This window comes from Artibeus jamaicensis, unplaced genomic scaffold (genome assembly GCF_021234435.1).
Source record: "Artibeus jamaicensis isolate MK-2021 breed Jamaican fruit bat unplaced genomic scaffold, CSHL_Jam_final contig_332, whole genome shotgun sequence".
Taxonomy (NCBI): Eukaryota; Metazoa; Chordata; class Mammalia; order Chiroptera; family Phyllostomidae; genus Artibeus; species Artibeus jamaicensis.
Window position 1 is genome coordinate 30,249,909 of NW_026521788.1, and position 25,601 is coordinate 30,275,509.

General features: G+C 54.8%; 1 protein-coding gene across 5 annotated transcripts in view; it reads left to right on the plus strand.

Annotated features, from left to right (window-relative positions):
* Positions 1 to 25,601, plus strand: part of ZMIZ1 (zinc finger MIZ-type containing 1) — a 228,497-nt gene that overhangs the window by 30,496 nt on the left and 172,400 nt on the right. For 4 of the 5 annotated variants that reach the window (XM_053663902.1, XM_053663897.1, XM_053663901.1 and 1 more), the window contains exon 2: positions 14,041 to 14,155. The exons of the other annotated variant lie outside the window; for it this stretch is intronic. The gene's annotated coding sequence lies outside the window, so the exon portion shown is untranslated. The remainder of the gene's footprint in view (positions 1 to 14,040; positions 14,156 to 25,601) is intronic. 5 annotated transcript variants of the gene reach the window in all.

Here is a 25,601-nt window from a genome sequence, read left to right on the forward strand (position 1 = left end):
GGAGTAGCAACCTGTTTGGGAATTTTAACAACAAAACTGGTTCCCTTCATTTTGTCATCAGGCAGCTTTGTGACCTTGAATATATATCCCCTCCCCTCCCTGAGCCTTGGAATTCCCACCTGAGACACCAGGATGAAGCAGAAGGTCCTCGGGGCCCTGCAGTAACTGCACTTCCAGCTTGAGACACTGCATTCTGATGACAGAAGTTTGGTATTGAGGCTCAGGGTGTGAGAAAAGACCTGGAGGCTGGGCTGTGGAGGCACCTCGCAAGGTGCTGGGAAGCAGATGGCATAAGGACCACTTGAAGGATGGTCACAGGAGATGAGGTGGGAATTCCAACCTGCCTGCTGCAAGGTCAAAGGGGCCAGCTTACCATACAAGCAGATGTGCCCTTGAGAAAATTTCTTGGCTTGTTAAAGCCTCAGTTTTGCCATCTGCAAAATGGGAGTGATAAACACCACTAACCTCAGAGGGGTGAATAACTGCTGAAGTAGCGTGAGGAGAGCGCCCGGCTCAGCTCCAGCTGGTAAAATGTCTTTGACTTCTGCAGGTTGCCTTCTTCTTGTGCCTCTCCAGTGTGCAGCCAGAAGCCAAATTTCAGGGCAGGGCTCTTTTGCTGTTGGGGCTTCCTGTGAGAGCCACAATCTTGGGTCTGGGAGTCCCACCAAACCCAACCCTAGAGGCAGTGAACCTCACTGTGGCCTTGGGGACTGGCCCACTGGCCGTGGCTTTCTGAGCCCCAGCCTCAGGTACGACTAACAGCAGCAGTAATTAGCTCTCTGAAATCACACCAGTTTTGTGCTTTATTTCTCAAAGAAGAGCTGGCTGTGACTTCTCTGTCAGCAGTGATGTGGTTGCTGTTGTGTCATTGTTGTTGTTGTTGTGTTGTTGTTGTTGTGTGTGTGTTTGAACTGCTCTGGGCTTCAGAGCTGTGGTGGAAAGTGAGGAAAATAGCAGATGCTGTATCCATTTGCCACCAAACTGTCTTGAAATGCTAAAAATATTTTCCATAAAGACAGGCTTCCCCAGCCCGATGTGTTAGTTACCTCCTGTCTGAGAAGGTGATTCCTGAAAATTAAGACAAATAACCTCTTAAATCACAGTTGTTAACCCCAGATGTAAAAACCGTCACCACACCAGCCGTGGGTCAGAGAGACTCCACTCTAACAGCCTCTGTGTGGCAGCCGCCAGGGAAGAACCTTTTGCTTAGTCAGAAGGCCCCAGTCAGAAGTCTCACTCACCGCTGTGCAGCTCCAGGCTGGCAGGCTGCTTCTCTGAGCCTGTGGTTTCCTCATCTGCACAGCACTAACATGTTACCTGCTGCCTCTCGGAGACAGCAAGTATCACTGAGCTGTGCTGTGTTCCTTAAAAGTGCGCAAAGTGACTCAGAGCTCCATGCCCTGCATCAGTCACAACTGAGCAAAGACCTCTGGCCCGTCCCCTCCTCCCTCTGGCTGTGTTGAGGACAGCGTCCAAAGCCTGGGGCGCTTGCTGGTCTTTTCAACAGAGAGGGCCCTGGGAGCCTCCAGCAGGCAGGCAGCAGAGAAATACCATTGTTTACTCTCCTGCATTTGTTTGTTTTCACGTTTGACTTCTATTCATGGTTAGCGATGCTAATGTTGTATTTCAGGTAATAGGATAAAGTTTTTTTAAATAAATGTATTTTGCAAAACCTGTGGATTGATCTCAAGAAAAATATTAATAAATGGCAGTGTAGCTGGCAGGAGGAAATGACAAGACCCGGAAGCTGGTCAGGGAACATGTGGGCTCTCCAGACTGGCCACGTTGCCCCTTTCTCTCCTGTTCACCTCTGTGAACTTTTCTCTCCTTCCCCTTTTATCTCCCAGTAAAGGAGTGGACAGGGAGAGGCTCCTGGGTGGACATTGTCCTCCATTGTCTTCCGGCGCCACAACACTCAGAGGTGAACCCCATACCCCGTAATAGAAGGGGCCGTGGGTGTCCTTCTGTCAGGGCCCAGGCCTCACCTCTGCCCAGTGTGGTGGGTCCCTGCTGGAGTGTAGTAGCTGCTCTGCTGACAGGGATGTCAAATACCACAGGTTTTGGATGGACAACCTGCAGTGCTGCTCAGAAAAGTAATGCCATGGTCACATGTGAGCTCTGAAAGAGGGTATGGGATTGATTGGTGATGTCTACCATAGGCGTGGGAAGGAAGCTGGGTGCCATACCTGCCCTTCTGTCTGTCGGGCGCTCCCCCAAGTTTGTGGCTGAATCCCACCTGCTTTGCAGCACCAGTGTCAGGCATGGTATCAACCAGTGACAGCCAGAGCTCCTGTTGGAATGAAGTAGGTGCTCCTTGAGCAGCCCTCACCCGTTATTCAGGGGCTGTTCCCCAACCAAGGCACAGGCCCCAGAGGATCAGGACCTGGCCCTGTGCTCATGAAGCCCATGAGCAGCCCGTCCCCGTCCCCCTCCATGGCCAGCCCCGGGCCACACACAGGGTAGCTGCCCAGGTTTCAGATCCCTCGTCCGTTGTTCCTGGGTCCCTGTCAGAGCAGGCATTCAGGAGTTTGGTTTGGAAATCCTGGCTGCCATACGTACAGACATCATGATCATGCTCCGCCATCATCCTCAGAGTGCTCACTCTACCATTGTCTTCATATCTGACCTGCACACCAGGCAGCCCTGTTTGCCCCAATTTTACAGGTGAGGAAACTAAGGCCCAGGGTTGACAAGTGACTTGTTTGAGGTCACACAGCCAGTTAATACAAAGGCCTGGCCTGAACCCATGACATTTATCTCTTGGCCACTTTGCCTTCCACTCATAAAAATAGCTCAAAGGACTTTGTGCATCCTGGTGTTTAAACTTTCTTCATTCATTCATTTGGGATCTTTGTAGACTTGTAGGTAAGAGCTCTGGAGTCAGACAGCCTGCTCTGCATCTCAGCCACTTCCTGGCCCTGTGATTTTCACAAGTTCCCCTCCCTGTGCCTCAGCGTTCCCATCAATAAAATGGGCATAGACACCACATGGGGCTGTTGTGGTGAATAACGTGTTAACCGTGCCTGGCTCCGCGCGAAGGTTGAATTCAGCCTGGGGGTGGGGTGGGGTTTGCAGTGCTGGGCTCCATGCTGGGCACATTGAGGAATTGTAGAAGTAAAGCCAACAAGAGCAGCTCGTGGTCTGGTGACTGGGTGGTGAGAGGAAACCTGCACATCGAGAGAGATCATTTTGGGTGGATAGGTGAAGTCAGCAGTGAGCCAGTCGCCATGGAGGGTGGCAGGAGGGACAGCATGTATCAGTCCCACTGCACAAGTGGGGGTTGAGAAGGCTTACCCCTTGGAGGGAGGCCATTGGAGCAGGGCTTGCTGAGGGCAGGAGGGCCTGCCACACCGAGTGTACAGGGGCACAGAGGCTTGAAACAGGGTGACCGCGGCATCCAGTCCTAGGGCTCTGGTGCAGGGGGATTTGCCTGGCACTGGTGCCGAGATAACAGCATCCAGGAGTTCTCTGGACAGAGGTAGATAGTCCCTAACCCCCACCCTCTGTCACCCCCTACAGCGGAGGCCTATGGGCTCCACCACTGGGCGGAGTGAGTTGAGAAGTGGAGAGGCCAGTTGGTTTGTCCCAGTGGTAGGCAGTTAGGATCTTGCCCGAGAGCTTTGGAACCAGTAATTTTCTCTTGTTCATCAGGTGATAAGCCAGCTCCCTGCCATCTGTCTGTCTTTCCTCTCTGTGTCTGTTTGTGCGATGCAGTATAAACATCCCATTCTTAACACCGCAGCCCACCTGGAGACCCATTGGTTCTGCTGCTGGGACATGGGGCCCACATGTAATCCACCTTGCTCCAACACAAGATACAGATGGTTGTGTTATTAATAGTCATAATTAATCAGCATTCATGCTGATCTTTCCCCTGGGCAGCAGATCCGCAGGGCAGGCAGCCCCAGGAGGTCCCTTTGTAGTCCCCATTCACAGATGGGGGATGGGAGGCAGGCATGGAGGTGACTTACAGGAGATGTAGCTGGGAGTGGCGCCAGGCCCAGATCCCAGGTCTGGTGGCAGCACCCCATTGTTCTACCCAGAAGCGTACTCTCCCCAACACCCATCTTCAGCCCTGGTTCTGGGGTGCTTGTTGCTGGGAGAAGCCATCAGCACTGGGGGTAGGAGGGCAACACGCAGCTTGTGGCTGAACTTGGGGGTCTCAGGTGAGAGCAGAGGCAGGAAGTAGACTGGAAAGGCCAGAGGGAAGCAGGGCCTGGCGAACGTGCAGGAGAGGGGTCTGATTGGCAGGTGAGGGAAGGGAGGTAGCCTTGGGTGGCGTGGGTGCTCAATACCAGGTACATCTCCACCCCCACCCAGACAGTGGGCCTGGACTGGATGCGGGCTCCTTCTCCATTCTGAGTGCTGCATCCTAGGGATGATTTAATGCTTGCAGCAGGCAGCTTCCTGATCGATGGGTCCGTTCTGGACAGGCCTGACTCCATGAGCACAGCGGCAGCGAGGAGCCCCTTGCACAGCTCTGCAGATGGCTGCTTGCCCACCTGCTGCCCTCGCCTGCTCTCCCCGGGCCCTGCGTGTCTGCAGGCACATCAGAGCTGTCCATGTCCCTGCTCGGTGGTCCCCAGGTACCCCAAATGCAGGTGTGTGCTGTTCTGGGTATGAGTATATGTGCAGATGAGCACGTGTGCCTGATGAACACGTGTGGGTGCCTGCATACACTAGTGAGGGGAGTGTGTGCATCTGTGTGAGTGCATGCACATGTGAGTGTCCTTGTCAGGGTGTGACAGATACATGCAGGCAGTCACCACCTCATCTTGTTTTCCTCAGACAGACGCCATCCACTCATACACCCACACACTCGTACACACATGGTGACCTGTGTGGCTGGCTGAGACATCTCGGCCTGACCAGTGAGCTCATCGCTGAGAGTCCATTATGGTAACTGAGTGCGGAGTGCCCTGGCCCGGGGGTCCTGCAGGGAAGTGAGGAGGTGGGCTCATCCTCACAGCATCTCTGGCCCATCCCCATAGCAGGAGGCTGGGACGGAGGGACATAACACCTGGTCCAGCCCTGTGCTGTGCTCCTGAGCCACTTCCCACCATGTCTACAAGCCTGCGCCTACTATGCTCAGCCTTGGGACAGCCCTGTGTTATGGGAGAAGCCCCGTTGAACGTCAGGCAGATTAGGGCACTGTCACCAGCGTGGCACCAGCTCTGTCACCAGCGTGTGGCAGCTCCCTCTGTCTCTCCCATTCTCAGTGCTTTTCCATCCACACGGTGCTTTTAACAGTAGCCACCTTGTGGGGTTGGTGAGCAGTAAAGGGGTATATTGGCTGCTAGATAAATCAAGGCTCTTTCCCCAGCAGACCTCAGTTTTCCATCTGTAAAATGGTAATAATGACCATCAGTGGGCTGTTTTGAGGACCGGCTGAGAAAAGGGCTCCGTGGAGGCTGTGGGGCGCTTGCCCCATGCTTGTTTCCGCTATGGGAACGTGAGACAAGGGGCTCTGGGCACATGGGAGTAGGTGCTGTGTGGGGACCCCGGTCAGATGCTTTCATCTGAACCCCCAGCTGCCTTGGGAAGCGGGTGGGTCACTTTCATCTTCACCTGCATCTCTAGGAACTGTGGATTCCTCATCCCTCAGGAGGGCATGTTAATAGTATGTGCCTCGCGGTGTGGTGGAAGGGTTCATGGGGAATGTATATCACATTTAGCATGGCGTTGGACACAAAGCAAGCATTCAAGGCAGCAGTATTTGTTGTTTTGCCAACCTTACTGCCATACAGTCTGCAACACAGGAGACCACACAGTGCACACTGTATTAACATCACATCACAATATTACCTATGCTTCCAGACCTCATTTCCCTCAGTTCCTTCCCAAGAAGAATCTTCAGGGTTGTTCAGACGGGCTGTGGTGGCATCGCACTCCCACCTGCAGTGTGGTACCCCAGGGAAGGAGGTAGTCAGTGCTGACTGCTGCTAGCTCCTGGGAATCAGGGTACCAGGCCCCACCGCAGCCACCTGGCTACCCAGCAGGAGGGCAGCAATCACCTCTGCCCCGCTTCAACTTCATCCCAGCTGCCCTGAGGCCTGAAACGAGGCCCAGAGGGGAACACTGTGCCATCTGAGAGGGTGAGGACTGCAGACCCTGCCACAAGCCTAGGTGCTTCCTCCTGCTGGCTGCAGACTGAGCCCAAGAACAACCCCATCACTTGTGGGCTTTCTGGTCTGTGCCCAGCCTTGTGCCAGCTGCTGGGGTCCAGAAGGTGTGCAAAATCCTTATCCCGACAGGGGCTTCGCTGAAAAAATGATCCCCCAGTGCTCAAACCAAGGCAGGCAGATACAGCCTGGACTGTAAGGGCTCGGAGGTATGGGGGCCCATTTGGGACCAGATGAGCAGGGAGGGGAGGCAGGCCAGGCTGGAAGGACAAGGGGATGTAGCTGCTGGAAGGGACAGCATTCCAGAAGGACAGAAGTATGTGGGCAAAGTTCGGAGTCATTCCTGGGGAAAGGCATGCCCTCTCCTGTAAGACATCTGGGCTCTTCTGGCCCAGACAGCTTCAGCTCTGCATGCCCAGCGGCTGGTGGGGTGAAGCAGATGGCCTGCGCGGGGCGGGGCGGGGGGGGGGGGGCACCCTTGGCCTGAGCCAAACGAGGCCAAGTGGCCCACACAGGCCAGAGCCTGAGACCTTGGCACCAGCCACTCAGAGCTCTCAACTCCGGAGTTAATGATTCATTTGTGGCCAATTTCTGCTGGCCTTTGCCTGGAAATTCCTAAGCCTGCCCCTTCCCTCAGCTCTAGGAGCTCCAAGAGTACAGTCTCACTTTCACTTGGCTGAGAACATCTCATCCACTCTCCAGGGAATGGTTTTAAAAATTATAGCAGGAATGACACAGGTTAGCCATTAAGAAGAACTGATTCTGGGCTGGGGTGGTTGGTTCGAGTGTAGTGCAGTTGAGGTCCTTCTCTGACCCTGAGTACCACGTGCTGAGGGAAGGAACGCTGTTGGTGTTCCAGGAGCCACCACCCCTGCCCCCAGCCCTGCCCCCAGCCCTGCCCCCACTTAGTTCAGAGCGGATGTGAACAGAATCCAGTATAGTATAATATGAAAAATGTTGCAACAGTTACAAGGAGGTCGGTGCGAAGGGGGGCCGGTGCAGGGCGGGGGTGGGCATGGGGAATAGAGTTTGAGCCACAGCAGGACTTGGCTGGTTAGAGTAAGCAGTAACACGTGCAAAGGCTCTGGGGCAGGAAAGTCCAGAGGAGGTTGTTCAGGAAGGTTGAGTTAGTTGCTGTGGTCTGGCTGGAGTCTAGAGGGTATGAGAGACTTCTAGAAGTACGGACACGACTTATAGGTGAAGGGTTTAGAGGCCTTGGAAATTGACAGCGGAAGGTACTGGCAGTGGGGAGTCAGGGCTCGTCCCTCAACAGGTGTGTTTGATTTGGGCTTTTGGTCACTTGTCCATTTGTGTCTTGATTCTGTGGGTCAGCTCACCTTCCTTGACAGCTGCACTGTGCCAGCTCAGCACCAAGCCTTGCACAGGTCCCTGTACCCGATTAGAGAAGGACTAGAGGGAAGGGGTCCAGCGCAGTGATGCAGCCGAGGGTTGGCAGGGCCTCAGCAGAGCCCAGTGCCCTGGTGTGAGCACAGGGCTGTGCAGAGGCAGCAGGGTGGCTGACGACTGCTACGCTCATCCAGGCCTGTCGCCCCAAGCCCTTGAGGGACTGACAGGGGTGTAGAGGCAGCCTTGAGGAACTGCATATTCCTGGTGGACTGTGGACACCGCCCCCCCCCACTCCCGTGGAGGTTACCCCAGTCCTGGAAGATCAGCCTGGTCTTACCAAGTCCACATGTGCAAATGAGCAGACGGAGGCCCAGGGAGGCACAGGTCAGGGACCCGGTCTCCCAGACCTGGCTGGTGACACATGTGTGTCCCCACCCCCCTGCAAATTTAGGAACATTTCCCCAAACCTGGAGAAATAGAACAGCCTGATCCTCCAGGTCAAAGTGTCCAGGGGCTTAGAGGCGGGGCTTCCATGATATCTTTCACTTTGCAAATTTAATTTCTTCTGATTATTTCTTGACAGTCCCAGGCGTTGGCGGTAAACAACCGCTCTCCCCAGAATGTTTCCCTGTGACAGCAGCTTTCTCTGCTGAGGGTGCTATCAACACTTGGCAGGGCATCTTCCCAGCTCCCTGCTCCTGAGAAGCTAGAGCTTCTGAAAGACATTCAAGAATGTGGCTCTCTCCCTGTGTTCTGGGAGGGCGTAGGGGCTGGGCAGGCATGGGCTCAGTCTCTTTGTTCCCTACAGCAGCCAGCAGCTCAGCTCGGCCTCAGCCTGGCCTCGGAGCCTTAGATGGCCCCTGGTTGTGGACAGTCCCCAAGTGGAGGGCGGGGTGGGATCGGGTGTCCTCTGGCTCCTGCAGCCCTGGTTTTCAGGTCCTTGGCACAGCTCCGGCCAGGAAAGAGCCCGTCCCCCCACGGCAGCTTTGCCAGGCCTGTCTGTGGCCAGGAGACCAGCAGTGTCCCAGCCCTGCAGCCTCGATGGTCTGCGTCATGCTGGCTTAGGTGTCCTGAGTCAGAGCCAGGAAATAGATCTGCTGTGCGGGGGTGGAGGCACCGCTGCCCTGGGCAGCTGGGGTGAACCCCAACCTCCTGCTTGTCCACACTGTAGTGCATCCCTCCCGTGGCCTGGATTTGACCAGTGGCTGGAGGAGAGGCTGGGATGTCAGTCGGCTCCCTGCTCCATTACTATACCCTCCCCCTAACCCCACACTGTCAGTGACTGACATGGACAAGAAGGAGTTTTAAGACCCACACGCAGCTAGGCTGCTGTGCCTTTGCTGGGGCTGGACGTGGACCGCTTTGCTGTAGTGCCCTTCTAGACTCATCCTCTGGGCAAGATTTTACCCAAGTACCTCTTTGGTGAAGCCGTTCTTGGAAACCCCTGCTCCAGCCTCAGCTGTCCCCTTTTCCTTTGAGCCGCCGTCTGGGGGGTTTCCTTTAGGACTCCTGATACAATGTGCGCAATCCCATTTCCTGCGGAGGGCTCCCACGTTTACCTGTGTGAGTGCTTTGACACTGATGTGACTTTGTATCCTGCATGCCCGATACGTAGTAGACACTCAATAAAAGCAGGCGGGATTTAATTAGGGAGGGGGTTCCCAAAGGCAGTGCTAGCGCCCATTCGTTAATGACGTGGTGAAGAGGGGAGGTGGGAGTTTGCATGCGCCAGAATCCCTTCGAAGGCTTGGTGGCCCGGTGATCGCCAGGGCTGCGGCAGCCCCCTCCCCAGTTCCACCCAGCAGTGCCTTCCTTGCCGCTGGAGCCAGCTCCCTGGGTTGCTGAGTGATCACTCTCCAGAAAACACCCCAGTGGAAACTGCATGAATGATTGATAAGAGCTGAGAGCTGTTTAATTTTTTCCCCCTGTTTAATGGCTATCAATAATTTAATACGCTCTCTGTATGTTTTTAAGAAATAGCACCCATTTTGCCGTCTCCGGTTTAGCAGGCTAAATGATTTAAGTGTTGGAAATGTGCTCCGAGGATGGAGGCTGAGTGAGTCAGAGGAATCTGGAGGCTGGGGGTGGGGGAGGCAGGTTCAGAGCCAGCCAGCTGTATCTGGGCCTGGGTGTGTGTCTCTGTGTGTCTCTGTGTGTCTGTGCGTGACTGTGTGTGTGAAGGTGGGAGGGAGGGAGGAGGGAGAGGGCGGGTAAAAGCCAGTGCCTCTCTGCTAAGAGCAAGATAATTGCTTTTCCGGGTCTCACTGAGCAGCAGCTGAACAGCTGTCAGCTCACTTCTTGCACCCCCCTCCCCAATGTTGAGCTTTCCTGGATGACTCTGGGGGGCCCAGGGTGGGGGTGGGGGCCTAGGATGGAGCTGCTGCTGGTACCACCATGGGCTGAGAATCCTCCTCCCTCTGACATCTTTGCCCCTTCTAAAGCTTTCAAATTATTTTTATTTTAATGATGCAGTTAGCTTGCTGCTGGCGAGTCTTCCAGATGCCGTAGGATGGCGTGGAGTGGAGTTTCAGAATCACTAATCTTGGGTCCCAGAGGGACCTGGAAGGTCATCTGCCAGTGCTTCCCCTAACTTTCCAGATGCAAAGGATCACCTGGGAGGACTTATTAAAAATTTAAATGTCTGGGCTGCATTCCAGACCCAGACTTCCATTCTCGGGGGAGAGGCCTGGGAAGCTGTGGGTTTAACAAGCAGCCCAGGTGATTCTTATCATCAGAGGAGTTGGGGAAATACAGAGGCCAGCTCAGGTTTGGATGCGTATACCACCGAGAGCAACACATAGCTGATCCCCTCTGCTTGCGTGCCTCTGGGGATGGGGTTCTCTCTGTCTGTGAGACAGCACACCCACCTGTGGAAGACGAGGCCCATCCGGCTGTTCTCACGTGCATGGAGTTACCTCTCCTTTGAGACAGGCTGCTTCTCCTGGCTTATCCATGCCCCTCTGGGTATGGAGAAAATGCCACCCAGAGAAAATGCCTCAGGCTGAGGCTAGGCACGGGAGTGGGGAGGGACTCTCCTCTCCTCTCAGGGGCCGGCAGGTGACCTGGTGCTGTGGCCTGCCCCAGGTGGACTGCAGTGGGCCCGTCAGCGCGCTGTTTGTAGACACCATGGTAGCACAGTGAGGACCCCGAGGGAGGCAGAATGCTAGGCCTCAGAGCTGTCTTGGCCTATGGGGCCAGTCTTCCCAAGAGAGAGAAAAATGCGTCTCATCAGAGACTGTTAACTAAGCAAGATCTCTCAGATGACAGCAGGTCACATATCCATTGAGGACAGAGCGGGAATGGCCAGGACGGTAAAGGGGGCCCAGAGAAGGGCATCCAGGCTTGAGTCCCAGGCACTGCAGGTCAGTTGAGACCCTTCCTCAGTCACAGGACAGATGTGGAGGCCAGGGAGGGCTCCCACCCTCTGGCTCAGAGCTGGTGGAGATGGGAGTGTTTCAGACAGAGCTGATGCTTGTCTGCCTGGCACCATAGCTCTCTTTTGCTTTGCCTGGCCATTTGCTTTGTTTTGGCAGAGCTGCAGTGCTGACTGCTAGTCAGGCTTGCTGTTTTATTTTAATAGATAATCAAGAGGAAAGGAATGGTATACGTTTTATGGGTGTCGTCGTCCACTGTAAAACAGAGGACCTCTGAAGTCCTTTTCCACTTCAGAGACCCTCTCTGAAACCTGAAGTCGATCCCTGCCCTCAATCTATCTGGGAGAGGCCTGGGTCCAGGGAAGTGCTAGCCTGTGAACGAGACATGTGATGACCGGTCCCCCCTTCACACCCACAATCCTGCTCTGATCATCAGTTTCAACCCTAGGGGGAGAGAAAGAATGGTGCCATCTGTCCCCGACAGGGCCCCTGTTTTGAGAACTCCAAGAGCTGTGGAGGCAGAAGGGAAAGACTTAGTCCCACATTCAGGAAGACCCCACCCCAGAGAGAGAGCTATATGAGTAGGGACACCTGGGCAAGGCCTGAGTTGCTCAGGGAAGGCTTCCAGGTGGAGGTGCCACCTGCCCTTAGGCTTGAAGCTCCATAGGAAGGGGAAGAGCATCCCAGGTGCAGAGGTATGGAACAGCACCATGAGTGTGTAGGGAAGAGTTGGGTGCAGCAGGCAGGCCAGGGCGGGGCTGAATCTGGTACACTGGGCGGGCAGAGAGCCACAGGTTTGTTTTAGCTTCTACTGAAGTATTTCTTCCTTTCAGAAAAGTGTGCATATCTTCAGTATAGCTTGAAAAATTGTCATGCAGTGAACACACTCATGTATCTGTCACACAGATCAAGAAGCAGGATATCCAGGCCCCCCAGACCCCCTTATGTGGTCCCTTCTAGTCACTGCTACCCCCTCAAGCATAATGACTCTCCTGACCTTCAACAGCTTACTATAAGTTATCTATTGCTGCCCCAAACCACCCCAAAACTTAGTAGCTTAAAACAAGGAACCACTATTTACTATGTCTTATGATTCTGTGGTTTGCCTGGGCAGTGCTCTGGTTTCCCCTGGGCTTATATGACATGAAGGGCCGGCTGGACCGGAAAGGTCGAAGGAGGCCTTAGTTACATCTGGTAGTTGGTACTGGCTGTTGGTTGGGTAGCTCCAGTTCTCCTCTGTCCCCCAGGAAGGTGGACTGGCTTCCTGCCCTGGCCAGGGCGTGTCCCAAGAGGGCCAAGGCCAGAAACAGCAGGACCTCCTGAGGCCTAGTCTCTAAGTCCTCGAATGCCACTGCTGTCAGACCCCCTTGGTCAGAACAAGTCTGGAGGCCAGCCCCGATTCATGGGTGATGAACAGACTCTGCCTCTTGACAGGAGGAGCCGCAAAGAGTCTGTGGCCATATTTAGCCCATCACAAGCGCAGGGTGGTAGTTTGGTCTGTTTTTGACCTTTATCCAAATGGACCTCTTCACCAGGTTCCCCACTGTGTCTGGGTTTTTTCTCAACATTAGGTTCATAAGACTTACCTCCCTTGTTGGATATAGTTGCAAATCATTCACTCTTAGCGCTGTGTGGTATTCCATTGCTTGCAGACATCCATTTATCTAATTCCGTAGTTGGTAGTTGTTTAAGAAGTTTTCATTTCGGGGCCATCATGAACGGCACTGCTGTGAACACACTAGCACACCTGTTTGGTCGACCACATGCCCACGTTTCTGCGGAGGTGGAAATGCTGGGTCACTCTCGGGCCTCGAGGTGGGAGATACTTCCAAACTCTTTTCTCCGAGGTGACGAGTGGTGTGCGCCCCACCAGCAGTGTTTGGAAGGTCCAAGAAGCCTTCTTGGAGGGGCGTGAGGTGGGCAGTGGGGGGGTTAGAAAAGTCCCCAGGCTAAAGGTGGGCGGAGGGATATCTCTGACTGTGTTGCTCCCTATAACATGCCCTCCTGGTCCGCCCCTAGCCTCAGGCCTCCAGGCAGGGGGAAGTAAGGCCATCAGACCAGATGGCCCTATTCTGAGTGTAATGTCTTCTGCCGTACTTTTTCCTACCCCAGGGTCCTTCCACTGCCCACTCTCTTCTACCCAGAAGCTGCCTTCCATGGCTAGCCTGATCCGCCAGCAGTCAGGGAAGCTAGGTGCCTGCAGGAGCTGATGCTGGAGGACTCGGGAGCTGGGGCTTGCCATAGCAGCCTTTGTCCATGACAGCTCTGGGCAGTGGGTGGAGCTGGGAGACTCGGGTCCTACTTCCAACCTGTCACTCTCTTGCTGCGAGATCCTGGGAGGAAACCCTCCCCCTCTTAGGGCTCCAGTTTCCTTATTTGTAAAATGACAGACAGGAGTATCAACCTCACCGAGTCTCCTTCCTCTCACTAACCGGATCCCTGGATTTCGTAGTCTAATGGGAAATGGCATCAGGAGGCCCTTGGAAAGCCTGATTTCAAGGCGCATGTCAGCCAGTTTTGTGCACTGGAAACCTTTGCTGCACCATTTATCAGTCACTCCTTCCTTCATTCATCCATAGCATCAAGCAGTTGCATGGACTTGCTGGCTTTCAGAGGATAGAGAGAGAAACTTGGCTTCATTCCTGCTGTCCAGCAGCTCTGCCCAGCCAGGACATTGGCCTCTAGAAAGCTGGAGGAGATGTGGTCAGCTAGGCCCAAAGCCACTGGGGGATGGCCAGGGAAAGGAGGGGCAGGTCAGACAGGGTTCCACGGAGGCGTCTGAGCAGAGCCTTAAAGGCCGGGGGGCTTAGAAAGACACAAGTGGGGGGAAAGGGCTCTGGGCAGAGTGAGCACCCAGCCGTCCCAAGTCTGAGGCCTTGTGCGGCTGGGCCCACAGCACCATGGTAGGTTGTGCTGGCTTCACTGCTGTTGGGGGTACAGGGCACTGAGGGACTGACCTCGCTGCTGGGTCGCTTCTGGGCCTCTAACACAAAGTTCAGGAGAGGGGCACTTACTGGGGCCTTAGGGAGCAGCACTCAGTTTCTAGGGTGGCTTCACTTTTGTGGGCCAGCTCAGTCTTCCAGGAGATGACCAGAGGCGCCTGGACAGCTGGGACCTAGAAGTCAGTGAAGGGGGCTGTGGGCTGCCTGCAGGGTCGGACTTAGAGCTCACCGTGCCTCCTCCTTCTATCTCTGCAGGACTTCGCTGTGCTTGGCCAAGTCGGACTGCTGGGGCTGCTGCCTCCTTACCTCGCTCCTTTTCTTGACACTCTCAGCAGCCTCAAGTCCTGATCCTGGGCAGAGGCCTTGGCAGGTAAGCAGCATGGGCTGGTCCCTCACATTGTGTGTCTGCTGGCGGGGGGCCCAGCTGGGTGGCTGATGCTATTTTGGGGCCTGGAAATCCAGGACTAGACTGTCATCACTGAGGAATAAGGGGAAGGGGCTTATTTCTGCTTTCACTTCTTCCTTGGTCTCGTCCCCTCAGCGGGAGCCAGACAATGGGGGAGGGCGTGTGCCATGGCTCAGACTTGGACATTTAGTTTGATTCTGTTGCCAGCTCCCAGTGTAGCCTTGGGTAGCTTCTCTCCCTCCACAGTTGGGAACCTCAGTTCTCTCTTCTCATACATGAGGATAATAATCGTGATGTTCTCTAACATTCTGAGCACATAACTCTATGCCAGACCCCGTGAAAGTACTGTGTGGCTATTGACTTTTTCATCTCCCAGACAACCTTGTGAATTAGGTGCTGTTATCATCCCCATTGTACAGGCAGGAAATCCGAGGCTCGTGGTTGGGAAATGACTTACCCAAGGTCATATGCCTGGCTGAACCCCCATAGGGGTGTGGCTGCAGTGCACCAGCCCCTAACCCCTGGACTATTCCGTCCCTGGACTTTGCCTCTGCTGGCCTCTTCTGGGGGTGAGGATCAAGGCGATCATGGGTGTCCTCAGTTCTGGTTCCTGTCCCAACTCAAGGCAAAGGGAGGGGGCTTTTACAAAGTGACAGTGACTCCTGGTTGTCTCGATGTGGGTGTGATGTGACATGAACCAGGCCTGGCCTCTGGTCCCTGAAGTGGCACCAGGGCCTCTGCTAGAGGAGGGGTATGTTGGCTGGATAAGGCTTTCGCTCTGCCTCTCAAGTTCAGTTCCCCAAGCTCGTGTTAGTACTTGCTGCATTCCAGGCCCGATGGCAGGCCCTGGGGTGCCGGGAAAAGTGTGTCCTATTATGTGCTCTATGGGAGAAGCAGGGAGATCACACAGACGTGGGGTGGACAGGGTTCACAGGTCAGAGGGGGGCTCTCTGGGGGAGGTGAGTAGCATTGTGGGGAGACAGGAGCAGGATGGACAAAGAGGTTGGTAAGGGGATGCAAAGACCACAAAGGGCCACAAGTTTCAGGCTCAAAAAGTAAACCCTATGGGCGGTGGGGAGCCATGGAGGGTTCTAAGTCAGGTGATGACCTCTTAAAGGTGTCTGCATTGGCAGGTCCCCAGCTAGAAGCAGGGAGACTTGTGGAACTGTCCCAAGGTCCCCCAGCAAGAGGTCAGAAGCCTTGGCTAGGGTCAGAGAAGTGGTCAGGGACAAGGAGTGAGAATCACAAGAGACTAAGGCAGGAAAATTGGCAGGATTTTTACCTGACCAGTTTCAGGGCAGTGTGGGGACATGAGGAATGGGATAAATGTTGGAGCTGTGAGTGAGTGTGAGGAGTCTAGAATCCAGGAAGGCTTCTTGGAGGTAGACCAGGTTGTAGTCCAGAATGACTGAGAGGACTGAGATTTTGATGAGGAAGATAATGATTTGGGTGGCATTGTTACACATGGGCATGATGTTCTCATCTGGAAATATGGATACGTGTACAAGTCCCAAGGATTCTCTGAATCCACAGTCATACCTGTGTCTGTGAGTACCTGTGCACTGCATACTTAAGCACACATATACACATGTGCTTTGTAAACCTGCCCGTGCATGCTAAGGATAAACAGATGTGCATGTGCACACACATAGGAATGGTTGTATGTGCAAAAAGATGCACTCTCTCATGTGCATATATACACAGACATCACTCAGTCATGTTACAAGCATTCACATGTGAACGCAGATAGACTTGCATGCACATGCATGCTCACACACATTCACAAACTTGTGTTGATGCTCCACACAGACACACAGGCACAAGTTCTCATAACACATGACATTCTTACACACACAGGGACATGCTCACATGCACACACAAGGAAAGATGTGTTCCAAGGAAAAGGGGCTGTTCAGGGGTTGCTGGCTTCTCCCCTACAGAAGCTTCCAGCAGCTCCTATAGTCTCTGGGCAGCTCTGAGCAAAGGCTGCGCCTTGGCCTTTGTATGTATGTCAGGGAGGGTATTTGAGAGGCAGCTGTGTGACCATGGACAAGCTCTTGCCCTTTCCAGTCCTCAGCTTCCTCCTCTGGAAGCAGGAACAACCACCACCCGCCCCCGCCTCCTGTACAGGGTGGTCGTGAGGATTAGTAACCACCAACGTATAGTGCCAAGAACAGTTCCTGGACTCTTCAGAGCTTCAACAGATTGGAACAGTTATTTTTATAAGAAGAAAGCAGGCTATGGGTGGGGTGGGGTGGGGGCACTGTGGGTGTTGCCAGGGGGATGTCCGTGGGTCCCAGCTCCCTGGAGGCTGGGTGCCCTCTGAGTCTTGGGCACAGCCAGTTGGGGGGTCAGCGTCACCCCTGCTCCATCTGCTCTTTCTCTGTTGGTTGCTGGAGAGTTGGGGTCTGTGGCGCCAGTTTTGTGACATCAACCACACTGGAGTCCCTGTGTGGGGACTGGCTCCTTACCTAAGTGAACTCACTGAATACTCCTGAGAAGCCTGAGAGGGAAGCCTCACCAAACAATTTCCAGATGAGGAACCTGAGGCACAGGGAAAGTTGATGACGTCCTGAAGGACGTGTGCTCACTCGTGTGGGAGCTGAGCTCCTGTCCAGGTAACTGGACACCTGAATTTGTGCTCTTTTCTCCCTGGAGCTCCCTTCAGGGATAGGTCATTTCATGCCCACTTTATAGGGGGGGAAACTGAAGCTCTTAGTGTGTGGACCTCATGGCCGGGAAGTGGCAGCTGCACCCCAGATTCAGAACTTCCTCTTCCCTTCCCTCCTTCTTCCCAGCAGGACCCGTCCAAGTTGGAGGGCATTCCCAAAAATGCTCCTTGGGTTACCTGGGTTTTAGCCTGACCCAGAATTCATAGGCAAGTGTGTCCTTTTTTTTTTTTTTTTTTTAGAAAAAGGTAGATTTTTCTCTGGGACCCACTATGTGGGCAAGACCTAGTAATTTCTCTGAAACCCCTTTGTAAAATGTCCTTAGTGTGGTCCTTTGGAAACCTGGCCAGCAGAAGTCTTTGGGGTACCCAGTGCACGTTAGGTAGCCGGTTAAGGTTCTAGGGCCTTCCGATGCCCACTGTTGGGGGTAGGGGTAGGGGCCAGTACACGAACTTTCACTTCTCTGGGACTTCACAAGGGCCAAGTCCTCCTCTTGGTCTTTCTTTTCCTTCCTTATCTAGCAAATTTCTCCTCACCTTTCCAGTTGGTGTGCCCAACTCACCTGTCACCTCCTGGACTTCCTTCCCAGGGGTGCTGCACCTCCACCCTAACTGAAGCCCCAGTGCACTGTGGGAGACTGGCTTTTCCCCTGTTAAAGAGCTTCAGCCCCTGGCCCAGGAGAGGCTCAGAGGTGGCCGGGGTGTGAAAGAGGCCCAGGAGAAGCCAGAGGCCCAGCTGGCTGCAGTAGACGAGCCCCTAGCTCTGCTCCTTCCTGCAGGTGATTTGGCCCAGTTTTCCTAGCCCGGCGGGTGGGAGCCGAGTGTGCGTGGTTCAGAGACTTGGGCGAGTCCCACTTCAGGCAGAGGTGAGAAAGCCACAGCAAAGCCTGGACCTGGTGAGAGCGTATCTCCTTGGGGGCACTGAAGTGACTCAGGGGGTCGACCCTGGGCCTAGGCATTGCGGTTTCTCAGCTCGGCCCCTCCTCTCTTTGTGACTTCAGAGGAGTGGTTTAACCTCTCTGTGCTTCACGTCCTCATCTGTGAAGTAGGGGCAGTAGAACCTCCCTCACTGAGAGATGAGGAATTCAGGGAATTAAGCCACATAAATCCTCACACAGACCCTGGAATGTGGTTAGTGCCTCACGCAAATGGACCGGTGGTGGGCCAGCAGGCGGGGGTGAGTGATGGAGCTGGCCCTGAGGGTCGTGGCCACACAGGGGAGCAACATGGTTGGATTTTCATTTTAAAAAAGATGTAGGGGACAGCAGGGATTGGGGTTAGGCTGGATTTGGGTTCTGTCTGAGGCAGTCCCAAACAGCTGTTGATTAGAGCTCTGGGCGGGACGTGAGGTGACAGCCACGCTCCCTGGCCAGCCCCTCCAGCCCCTGGTCTGTGACTTCGTGCTGCCAGCATGTGCCATAAGCTGTCAGTCAGCAGACTTCCAGGGTTGCACAGGCACAAGGCAGGTTTGGGGCTGGCTGCGAAGACCTTGAATATCAAGCCCTGCTCACGACCTGGCCGTGGCTACGCAGAGCTGGGATTCCAAGGTTCCCATGTGGCATGCCTGTCAGTCTTCAGCGCCAGCTGAGAATGCATGCCCCCTCTCCTTGCCTGGAATTTGTTGCCTACAGCCCAGGCCCTTCCACCCCCAGCCTTTGCAGCCTGCCCTAACCCTGAAACCCCTACCCCAGCCTGGGGCTGAAAATAGGCTATAGCCCACTGTTCATTCCTGCCTGAGATAGAACACTGCCTGTGTGAACCGGATGGCAGTGCTGTCCTGGCAGACCCTCTGAGCAGGACTTTCTTTCAAGCCTCAGTCCTGCTGCAGACCTGCCTTATGATCTTGGACAAGTCACTGCCCCTCTCCTAGCAGTTGTTCATTGGTCAGAGTGGTGGGACGGGTTAGGGGGTCACAAACTACAATGATATGAAGGGCCCCAAGAACTCAGAGAATCTTGGGAAGGAGTATCCCCACCATACAGATGAGGAAACTCAAAGCACAGAGAGGTTAAGAAACGTATGCAGGGTCACAGAGCTATGGGTGCAGTTGGGATTCAGCCCAATGTTATCTGACACCATAATAAATACATGTTTTCCCCACTACATCTGTCTGTGGCAGGCACTTTTCGTACCTACCAAAGCTTGCTGGGTCATCCATTCACTTTCTCAGCCAGCCAGAGTGTGTTATGCTAGGCACCCAACAGTAAATCTGCATTTGAGGAGCTGGGTGAGCACAGCCCCAGCCTTGGGCAAAGATCATAGTCTCCAGCCTAGAGTGTGTTAGGTGGATGCCATCAGTGGGTGGAGGCAGCAGGAGCTGGGAGGGTAAACTAGCTCTCCCCTGATGCTGGAGGGTGCAGGCAGTGGAGACTGCCTGGAGGAGGGGCCTGGGTTCCTCTACAGTGGGATGGAGGTATAGGGTCTTCCGGGGTCTCTACAAGTTGGCAAGGTGGGTCCGGAGTTTAGCTGGAGAGAAAGATTTGTTCAGCCACAGCTGGATACAGGTGCTAAGGTAGCTCTTGAGGACCTCCAAGGCTGTGCCTCAGAGTGTGACCTTGGTTCTGTGGAGAGTGGGGAGCCCAAATGGATGGTGGAGCAGCAGCATCTCCTCTGGGAAGACTGGGAAGACAGAGCTGGCCTCTGCCCACCTCTTCAGCACCCTGGTTCTTCTGCGGTCTCTTGTGGACCCGGGGCTGGAGCTCTTTATCAGAAGAAAAGCCAGTCCCCCACTGACTTCAGAAAAGCCAGTGCTGAAATGCGAGGCTGCCCAGGGTAGAGCTCATACGCCAACCTCTGTTGCCACCATTTGTGCCCCTGCTTGGGTTGTAAGGGAGATACGGATGAATCTGTTCAGTGACATGACAAGGACAGAGAGGCCCACAGTGCAGCTCAGGGTCACACAGCATCACCGTGGCAGGTGTATGAGGTGAGCAGACCAGGCAGGACGCATCCTTCCCAATTTGGGGGTCAGGGGGGCGGGCAGGACTGGGTCCCTCTCCTGACTCTCCCAGGGTCCAAGGGGATCCTTGCCAATTGTATGTGATCACCTGTGTAGGTGTGCAGGGCTGCATGTGCACCCCAGGGACCCACCACCTTGGCCACCAAAGGCTCTTTCCCAGGACAAGCTGGGATTGGTAAACTAGCCTTGAAGTGTTCCTTCAGTGTTACTCACCTCTGGGTGCTTCTCCTTGCTGCTGGTGTTTACTCACTAGGCACTCACTGAGCTCTGGAGTTTGAGGAGAGCCACACCCATGCCCTGTGTCCCTGGGTCCAAAGCCTCAGTGAACTTGCAGGGAGGAAACAGACACTGGGTGAGGCTTCAAGGGTGTAGCATCTTTATTTGAACCATGGCATCCTGGCCACCTTTAGGAGCATTAGCCTTTAGAAATTGTCTGGCCCAGCCCCTCATGGTACAGATGGGGAAACTGAGGCTCAGAGATAGGAGGGTATACCTTGGTGTCTCCCACCGTGGCGCTCCAGGATTTCAGCCAAGTTCACTGCTACTCTAAACTGTTTTGGATGCATGACAGGTGTAGCTGCTGGCAGGGTGCAAGACCTGCAGTGGTAGTGACCTAGCCTTGGAGCGTGGTGTTTGCAGAAATGCAGGACTGGCCCCAGAGGGGTAGGGACCTCAGGGAGTATGGCCAGGGAAGTTCTGGGAGTCTGGGGATCGCCCAGAACCAGGACTGAGAATTGGGGGTGGGGGTGGGCAGACCTGGCTCTGTTTGTTCTGGTTTGTATTCCACCTCCTGTAATCACCGCCTCCCACCGAGCCTGCTGCCATTAGGGCTTCTCTTCCCATCTGTTCACCCAGAGAGCTGAGTGAAGCCTGAGTCAGGGCTGGATTTGAAAGCTGACAAGATCCAAGGGGATGAAGCAGGAAAATGGACTTGGGAAACCAAGGGCCATCCACATTCCTCGTCAGCCCCCTTCACCAATCCACGGCAAGGTGCCCAGTAACCTGCTGTTTGGAAGGCTGATGGATCTTTGGTACCAGGCACAAGTGTCTAGGTGCTCCGAGTGGCTAGAGGGCAGGGAGGGCTTCCTGGAGGATGTGGAGCTTCAGCTGGCCCTGAAGAATGAATGGGACTTTGAACTGAAAACACTCCAAGCAAAGGGACCTGTGGGGCCAAGGCCCAGAGGCAGGCGCACTTGGGGAAGATCAGTGGGACTGAGACTGGACGGTGAAGGAACGAGGCTGGAGATGCCCCCTAGAGGCCAGGTGGCAGGAGAAGGAAGTACGTACTTTGCTTCTGACTTGCTAAAAGCCCCTAAGTAGATCACTGCCCCACTTCTGTGTTTCAGTTTCCCTTGGATCTCCCTGGAGCTTCAGGCACCCGGCAGTCACGGAAGGGCAGTGCCCCAGTGGAAGGTCTGCCTTTGGGGAAGGTGTGAGCAGGGGCCAGGATCCTGGGCTTTTCTCCGCCCCCAGGAGGCAGGCAGCTGGCTCGGGATACTGCGGCTAGACCCAGGGCTTCTCTCTGGCTGGGGAGGGTTGACCTCAAACTCATGAGGTCTGCTGGCAGTCTCACCAACAAGGATGGAGGGGGTATTAGGCCCCCTGGGGCAGACCCCCTTAGCTTGGACTAAGGGTCCAGCTCCCAGGGTACACTTCAGAGCTAAGAGTTTGGGGTAGGTTTCCCCTCTCTGTCCTGCTTCTGGGGAAGGGAGAGAGTAGGTAGGTGACCTTCTGTTCTGGAAGGCCATGGATAGGCTCAGATCACAACGAACAGGAGGTAACCCTTTGAGCCCTGTGATCTGCTGTGGCCCTTGTGGGTGCTCGGTGCCCCTCTGGGTACAGGCCCTCATTTGGCTCAGCCTAGACTGTATTTGCTGAGCCTCCACTAACCCACAGTGGCCTCTCTGTTACTCTTGCCTATCGGGCAGCCACAAGCTCTTGGATTCCCAGCATCTGGGATTGTGCAAATTCTCCCAGCAGCCAACTCAAACCTTGTCTGCTACAGGCTGGCCCAGGCGACACTAGGGAAGCCTGGAATTCTTTCTTGAAAAACACTGCAACTTCCCCGCAGCACGAAGGGCAAGCTGCCCTCATGCAGAGTCTCTTTGTGGCCCTGACTCTTGTCACAACCCTTGTAATATCAGGTGGGCTTAGCAGGGGCCCATTTTCCAGAAAAGGAAGCTAGAGTCAGAGAAGGGAGATAGGAGACTTGGCCGGGGCCACGCTGCCAAGCCAGGACTCCAGTCCAGGATTCCAGGCTGCTGGTCAAGCTCCTTTTGAAACTGATCCAGTGTTTTGTGCTCAGGGCCTCCAGACAGGTGGGGCCAGCGCTTGGGAAGAGGAGGTGGAGGAAGGGAGCCCTGGGGGGTCAGGGAGCTGGAGGGCAGGTGGCCAAGTCACTGTCTCTTCTCCTCAGCTCCAGCTACTTTAATTAGCAGGGTCCGCCAGTGACACTGACATTTACCTGGTCGGGAGGAGGGCCTCCTCCCTCGTGAACCAAGATGCTAAAAATAACTGGGCCCAGCTTCCTGGGGCCCCTGCCCAGCCAGCACTAGCCCGCCAGCCTGCCTTGGCGACCTTTGTCCTGGGTGCTGGCAGCTGATTGTTTTGTGAGTATGCAGTTCCTGTGCTGAGGACTTCCTAGGGGTTGGGACAGCAATGGCCTTGCATGCTCAACTCCTGAGCCTAAAGAGGGGTCCCAGCAAGGCCTTCCTGCTCCCCAGGTATGGGGTGATGGGCTCTTGCCTGGACCCTGGCACCCACCCTCTTTTCTCACTGGGTGCAGTTCCCTGCCAGGCTGGCCACTCTACCCCTGGGTACTTGGGCCCCCCTCCCTTGAGCTGCCAGAGTTTCTCCAGGGCTCCCTGGACTCTAAGTAGATGGGAGACTGTGGTCCTCATCCTCAGAATTACCTAGTGCTCACCTTGAGTCCTGTGCCATGCCCAATACAGGTGTGAAGTTGGGGTCCCCTGCCCTCACACTGCATGTTCACCCTGTCGCGTGAGGAGCCAAGAGGAGCCCAGTCTTTGGAGCTGGATACGTTTAAATCCAGCTGTGTGGTCTTAGCCTCTATATTCTCAGCTCTGAGATGAGCAGCACAACTGACCTGGCAGTGTTGTTGCAGGAATTCCGTGCGGTCATGTGCAGGAAGTGCCGGATTCAGAGAGCTGGGCCCATGGGGCAGTAGGAGGCACGAACACCTCTGGGGCTTTCCTTTCTCTTGCTGTGTAAACAGACCCTAAAAACCTAACATGTTGGGATGGTGTGTTTGGACCGGGAGGGGAAGGTCTGCCTGTTCTCTGCACCTCCACAGTGGCCTGCAACCCCTGCCTGCCATGTTTGTCCAGTTCTTGCCCTGGGTAATGCGACCAGAATTGTGTTGACATTGGCCTACATGCCCTGGCTGCGGGGTGATTAGCCCACTGGAAATGGAATTTGTTGTCTGAACTTATCCACTCTGAGAACCAGGGCCAGTGGCACAGCCTCCATGCCTTGGTTTCCCCATCTGAAAATGCAGGTAGTAATGGCCTCTGCCCCATAAACACTGTGAGATTCAACTAGGTAAGTACACACAGTGCTTTGAAGGGGTCAGGCATGGCGTGAGCGCTCGAGGTGTATTAGCTGTAGCAGTAATAGTGGCAGTCGGTGGCAGTAACTGCCACCACCTGCCGTTTGTTGAATGATTAGTATCAGATGCTGTGTCAGATGCTGAGCATTTTACATACGTTATTTAATCTTCATGGTAACCATACACAATGTCTTCCTATAAGCTCTATATTACAGATGAGGGGACTGAGGCACAGAGAAGTCCCACGCAGTCTGAAAGCGGGTAACTGAAAACCAGATCCGAGTCACCCCTGCCAGGGTGTAGCCCTTCAGGGTTGCCTGGGACTATCCGATTTTAGTGCTGGAAGTTCCACATCCCAGAAACCTCTTGGTTCTGGGCCCACCAGGACAATTGAAGCCACCAGGACAGGGCTGAGGGTGCTCCACTCCTAAGCCTGCGGGGCACCCTGACCCCCTCCTTGGCTCCCGAGCTGGCTGCTGCACTCTGGACTGGCCCCCTCCCACACCTTATCAATCCCTCTTCCAGCCCCATCATCTTTGCCAGCCTCTCTCCTCTTCACCCAGCCCTCTGCCAGCTCTCGTGGCCTGGGTCACGCCCGGTGGGTCCAAGGCTACCCCTCACCGGCCCTCAGTCTCCTCATTTGGACCAAGGACTTTGGCACCTCTGCTGCTTGCTTTCTAGAAACACTCTGGAAAACTCTCCCTTAAAAGAGGGAAGGCAGAGTGAGCCCCGCCCCCAGCCCTAGCTTGGGCAGCCTGGAGAGATTGCATTGGCCCTTCCGGTGCATTGATGGAAAGCACTGCTGACAAAGAAGAAAGGTCAGCAGGGGGGCAGAGCGCACTTGGTGGTGGCCTGCTAGCCAGCAGTACCCTCCCCCAGGTCAGTGCTTCCTGGGGGGAGGGGCCCAGTGTTCCTTGGGGCCCTGCTCAATTCATATTGACTCAGGCAACTGCTGGGTCAGTGGCAGCTGGGAAGGTGCCCCGATCGTGCTGGACACCGCCCTCTCCCTCTCCCGCACCCCCACAGTTGGTTCGGTGCTCTTAACCATCTCTGGTTCTGTGCCCCATTTAACACACACACCCTCTCCTGGCATTTAGGTCTCACCATCTTCTTGTCTCTCAATGACCAAAACCTTCCCAGCCCTCCACTGCCCTCCCAGGCTTCCCGTGGTCATCAAGGAATAAGTCTGAATTAATAAGTCCGAATTCTGAGGCCGACAAGCATTAATGCCTTCTTGAGTTCAGTGAGGCAGCCCACAGCTGCCAGTCCTTCTCCAGGACTCCAGTCTGCTGCTGACCCTGCCCTCACCCAAGGGCTGAGCCTCTCCTGGCCCTCTCTCCCTGCCTGGGCATCTCTTCCCTCCACACATGACTTTCCAGGACCTGGCTCATCACTTTTCTCCACAGGGGCAGGAGATGTGGGGGTAGGTGGGGAGTGGAATGTAGGTCATGTGTAAGGTAGCACCCTGAGTGCCCACCCAGCTCTGCCCCATGTGCCGCCCTCACCAAGGCTGCAGCGTGGAGCTCACCGTGACCAGGATACCCTTCTGATGCACTGACCGCTCCATGCCGTTCCTCGGACTCGCCCTTGGACTGTCTGGTGCATCTCATGCCCCGGCTGCTGGAGGAGAGGACAGGAGGCATCTGTGTCCCCAGTACACAGGGAGGCCAAGCCCCCATGAGGGCAGGATATTCGGTGGTTAGAGCACAAGCTCTGGGATCTGACCCTAGCTTCTTCAGGTACTAGCTGTGTGACCTTAGGCAGTCACTTAACCTCTCTGAGCTTCAGTGGTGTCGCTTGTGAAATGTGGGTAATAATAGTCTGTTCTTCACAGGATGGTGAGATTCAATGAAATGACACATGTTTCGCGTTCTCAGGGCCCTGGAACATTCTGAGGATTAATAAAGTCAGCTCCCATCACCATCAGGGCAGGCAGGAACCATATCCAAGAAATGAGGGCCTTCTCCTCCAGATGGGTGTCTCCTGGTTATTGGGACCCTCCTCTTCTGCCCCACTGTCCCCTCTCTGTCCTTCATCCTCTCCCAACCCTCCTCTCCCACATTTCCTAAAACCCCAGGGAGGCCTCCGGCTGTCACCTGCCTTATCCACCCCGTTCCCCTGGAATGCCTTTGGGGCTGGGGCCAGGATTTATCGTGTTTCCCCCCTGGTCTCATAGGTGCCTGATGAGAGTCTTTTGGGTTGAACCGACGTTCAC